The 5265-nt window shown below is 39.8% G+C and overlaps 1 pseudogene; it reads right to left on the bottom strand.

Annotated features, from left to right (window-relative positions):
• Window positions 1-4587: 4587 nt before the first annotated feature.
• Window positions 4588-4706, bottom strand: LOC134377442 (small nucleolar RNA SNORA70; annotated as a pseudogene).
• Between the last annotated feature and the right edge of the window lie 559 nt (window positions 4707-5265).

Here is a 5265-nt window from a genome sequence, read left to right as displayed (position 1 = left end):
CACGATACAAACACTCGTGACACGTAGGGGTCTACTGTGTGACCAGCAGCCCTCCTGTCAACCACAAGGGAGGAACCAGGATATGATTTCACATACCACTGTTAATCATCTAGAAAAGTAATGGAAATAAGCTCTCAATTAGAATAACAATAAAACTGTAGCGTTTCTAGAAAATTACCTAGCAAAGAATGGAGCACATCTTTAGCGGGTAAAATTAGAAACTGTTTTTAAAAGATTTAGAAAGACCTGGGGGAAAAAGGACACATGATAGTATACTCGTGAATAGGATAACTAATAATGATAAAAGTGTTAATTTTTCCAGATAAGTTTATACATTTAATTCAGTTTCAATTAAAATCCCAACAGATGTTTGCGGACATTTAGGAAACTGATCCTGAAATTTATATGAAAGAATAAGGGTCCACAAAAAGGTTAGACAATTTTGAAAAAGTGGAGCAGGGAGTGGAGTGCAGCCCACGTTACAAAGCCATGATCAGGAAAAACATGGGTCTCTGTGGTACCTGACCGGGACTCCAGAGGAGCAGACAAGAAGACACGTGTCAGGAAGCCTGGTGTGTGCTAGCAGAGGCCACGCGAACTGGTGGGAAGCGTGTCTTATTTGCTGATGGTTCTTGGAAAGCTGGTTCTATATTTTAAGAAAAACAATGTTAAATCCCATTTAACGTCTAATACAAAGGTGAAAACCCTAAATGTGAAATGCAAAATTGTAAATCAAACAGAAGAAAATGTAGGAGTGCATCTTTCTGACTTTCACATAGGACTAACTTCTTTAAAAAGAGGCCAAAGGAAAAAACCACAAAAGGAAAATAGATGGCTTTTATTATATCATAATCAAACATTTCTATTCTATAAAGAACAACAAAGACAAAATTAAAAAATGGATGATGGGCTCGATGAGTATGTTTGCAATGTATAACGCTAACAAGCAATCAATATTTAGCTATCAAAAAATCAGAAAGAAAAATACAGCAAACCCAGTAGAAAATGGACAAAGGGTGGAAATAGACATTTTGCAGAAGAAGAAATCTGAATGGTTAATAAGCATGCAAAGAGATGCTTAACTTTTCTAGTGCATGAGAAATGCAAAATAAAACAACAGGAAGATACAGCTTTGACCCTGCATGGATTGCAAAAATTATAAAACTGATTCATATTAAGTGCTGGTGAAGCTATAAGGAATAGGCAGTCTTCAAACACTGTCAGTTACAGCTTCAGCTGGTTACCCAGATATGACAGCATCTAAATAACATTAAGCATGTACATATTTCTGTGGTCCAGGATGCCAGTTACACATTGCAGAAAAAAACTTGTACGAGTCCATGAAGAGATGTGAACAGACATGTCTATTGGATCATAGTTTGTGTTTTCAAGGAGGTAGAGGTAAGCTGGTGGCCATAAGTAGGGAAATTGAGGAAATTTAACCCATGGGGTTCATTTGTAGGATATTGTGCAGTAGCCAGAAATGGCGCAATAGCATTTACATATAGCAATGCGTAGATCGCAGAACACACTGTGGACGGGGTTAAAATTTATTTCACAATATTAGGTAGGTTAAAAATATACACACAGTAAAACACTATATATATATTTAAAACACATGTACAAATAAATTAACTTGTGGAAAATTTACTAGAAGTATATATAAATTAAATAGAAGAGTATAGGTGTGTGTGGGGAAAAGTAATGATAATGAAAAACAAAAACTAGAAAATATAAAATAAAATAAGAGAAGCCTTGTGTGAGCAAATACGTGTGAAAGGAGCTAAGGAACATTATCTTCCAATTAATGCACCTGTGGTCTAAGTAGAAACACAAAATAAAATAAAAACAGAGCAAGAAACCTCAAAGACATAATAAAGAAGAAAAATTCTTAAAGGAATACGGAGTCTACAGATTAAAATAGCACCTTGTGTCCTGAAAGAAAAAGGACAAAATGACCTGTAAGAAATCCTGGTGCATCTATCGCACACAAATACTGATAGTCAACTCTGTATCCCATAAATATGGGTAAATTAAAAAATAGAATAAAAATCTTAAAATTAAAAAAAGAAGTTCTGGTAATACTACAGGGCTGGACAGGGACAGAACTCTGAATGAAAACAAGCAAACAAAACAACACAGAAGAGAAAACATGTTGGCCTCAGACTTAGCAGCAACTTGTACATGAAAAGATGGTGGAGAAACGTCAAGAAGGAAAGGGAAGAATTCTACACAGAGCTTAGTTCAAGTGCAATTCAAGTACAAAGGCAACGGATATTTTCAGTTATTTGTAAACTCAGGAAATACGGGATGAGCCCTTCTTGGAACTAGTTGGTGAAGACGTCTAGCACAACAAGAGATAAAAAGAGGAAGGATTGAGAACAGAATTAAGGATGAATATCCACAGAGATTCTGGTTGCGGGACTGAGTGTCAGCATCACACAGCTCGACGACGCAGGCTGTGGAGTGACACGGAGCAGGCGGTGGGGTGGCAGGACCCCCAGCTCTCCCCAACTCCACAGTGAGGGCAGGAAAGACTATATCTGAAGTACATAAATCAAATAACAGATGAAAAATACAGCTATGTAAAAGCAACAGTGATGTAAAATAATGGTTTATTTAATCAAAATTAGGAAGGGGGAAAGCAGATGAGATGGGGGAGTTGTAATGTGCAAACTTATTGATCTTTCATGGTTGGGAATCTATAGAAATAATCTAACACTGGAAAATCAAGAAATGGAGCTGAAACGTGTACTGATGGAAGTTAAAACAGTGGTCATTAGAAAAACTCAAATCACACTAGGTGAGTAATCACCTGGAAGAAAATGAAGTTGTGGTTACGTGGTGGAATTTCAGAAACAGTGATATCAGCAGTTGTGCTAACTTTCCTGATCTATACTCTGGGGATAACAGGAAATTTAACCTTCGCATAGGCTGTGTGGAAATGGCCATTGTTCCTAAGGTGAGTGCCTCTGAGTCTGCCTATGAAAGGAAACACTCCCTTTGATATTGGGGCTTCTTGGTGTGCAGCAGACAGAACAGGCCCCGGTCACTAAGCAGTTCCAGCCTCCAAGGTCTTCTTCTGGGACACCAGAATAGGGTAAAATAAAAGGTCAGTATGAGGTAACAGGAAGAATAAAATCTCCTGTAATGCCTGTAGATCTGGGTATTTCTAATTCATTAAAGGATTTCTCAGATAAGGGTCCCCATGGTGCAGTCAGTGAGTGAGGGAACTGAAGTCCCTGCTTGAGATTCTTTTTTGTTACTTTGGGATTATGATTGCCAGATCAAATACAGGACTCTCAGTTAAATTTGAATTTCAGATAAACAATGAATACTTTTTTAGTTTATATTTCATGCAATATTTGGGATATTCTTATATTAAAATTATTTCTTGTTTAACTGAAATTCAAATGTAACTGGGTATTTTGTGTTATTTGCTAAATATACCAGCCTTATTTGGGATACATGGGAAGTTGCCAGAGGAAATCAAAAGAAATGAATCATCTTTCAGAAGCATAAATGATATTTTCTGAAGCTGATCAAAATTACCAAATGCTTTGGTAATATACGTTCCTGGAAACAAAAGAGATTATACTGCAAAAACATGGTCTGTTTGATCAAGTTTTCCTCAGTTGGACAAAGCTTCCTTTCCTTAGTTGGACAAAGCTGTCATACTTGGTGACAGTGGGTGATTTTTTACAATTTCATGAGTTGACTTGGTCCTCTGAAACATGAATCCAGTTGTACCTTTTGTTTCTTCTCTTTGGCCCATAGGCTGTCCTCTTTAATCAATGAAACAAGTGAACAAAGTGAACCTTCTCTCTTCTCTTTAAGAAGGTGGAATCTCCATTTCTTTCTCAAGGAGGTCATGGGGCAAAGCTAAATGGATAATAGAGAAAATTATCACAGTACTAGACAAAATCCTTCAGTGAGAATAAAGTTTGTTTTTTGGGGTGGGGGGAGGTTGCTAGTTTGTGGGTGATTCTTTTCTTTCTGATGGAAAGTAGGGTTTATTGGTTGGCGTGAGTAGGGAGGTGGCAGCATGGGGAAAGCCCACATGAGTGCAGGGCCTGCCACTTGTCCAGGTTGCCATGGTTGAGGATGTCTTTGACCCCAAAGCCATCCAGAATGAGCTTCTTCTGAGCCACCATGTCTTCAAATTCCTCCGCATTAAACTTGGTAAAGCCCCACTTTAAGATGTGGATCTTGGGCCGACCCTGTGGCTCACTCAGGAGAGTGCGGTGCTGGGAGCACCGAGGCCACGGGTTCGGATTCTATATGGGGATGGCTGGTGCGCTCACTGGCTGAGCCCAGTGCGGACGACACCAAGCCAAGGGTTACGATCCTCTTACTGGTCACAAAAAAAAAAAAAAAAGATGTGGATCTTGAATTTGAACTTGGCCCTCTGTAGGCCCCCAATCACAAGCTCCTTATTCTGCAGCTTGGTGCAAATGGACATGATAGCTTGGCCAATGTGAACCCTGGCCATTGTGTCCTGGGACTTTCGAAAGGTACCCCACATACCATTCTGGAGCCTAGACTGGGAATAGCACAAGATCAGAGACATGAACATCCATGGGAAAGGGCTGTCTCCAAGGTCCCTTCAGGCAACCCATACAAGCTACAGGCTGCGTACACTACCAAGAAGGCTGCTGTTTGCAGCCATGGAACGCCGAGACCCTACCCTTCTTTACATTTTTCTACATCTTCTATGGTTTATAACAAACATTATTACATTTTAATTTTTTTCACTTTATCAAAGTAATGTACATGTAGGCATGCCTTACAGTTCTTGCATGCTGGGTTCAGGATTCTGGGGGTCAGAGAATCAGAAATTCCAGGGAGCAGGGATGCTCCCATCTGAGGAGTAGCTCTGGGCTCAGGTGTATGCTCTTTGCCAGACATGGGCTTATCCTGTGTTCACTGCTCCCAGAGGGCAGTCAGAAGCCTTTGGCAAAACTACTTCTGATTGAGACAGACAGCCAGGGCTCCTGGGACCTAAGCACAGACCCAGAAATTGGTCTTGATTAAGTCATTACAAAATCCCTCTATATCCTTTACTCTTCCTGCCAACCTCTCCTTAAATTCTAGTTGGAGAAACAAAACAGCAGCAACAACAACAGAAAAAACCAACATCACCGGCTTTTGACACAGGACTTCCAGCAGCCTCCAGATCAGCTCACACCTTGCAACCAGTGTCTGCAGAGTATAAAGTCAGCTCTGCAGGGTTGCCTGATGGCAAGAGTTATATACTCAGAAATC

This window comes from Cynocephalus volans, chromosome 4 (assembly GCF_027409185.1).
Source record: "Cynocephalus volans isolate mCynVol1 chromosome 4, mCynVol1.pri, whole genome shotgun sequence".
NCBI classification, from domain to species: Eukaryota; Metazoa; Chordata; class Mammalia; order Dermoptera; family Cynocephalidae; genus Cynocephalus; species Cynocephalus volans.
The sequence above is the reverse complement of the archived record's forward strand: the minus strand, read 5'-3'. Positions and strand labels throughout refer to the sequence as shown.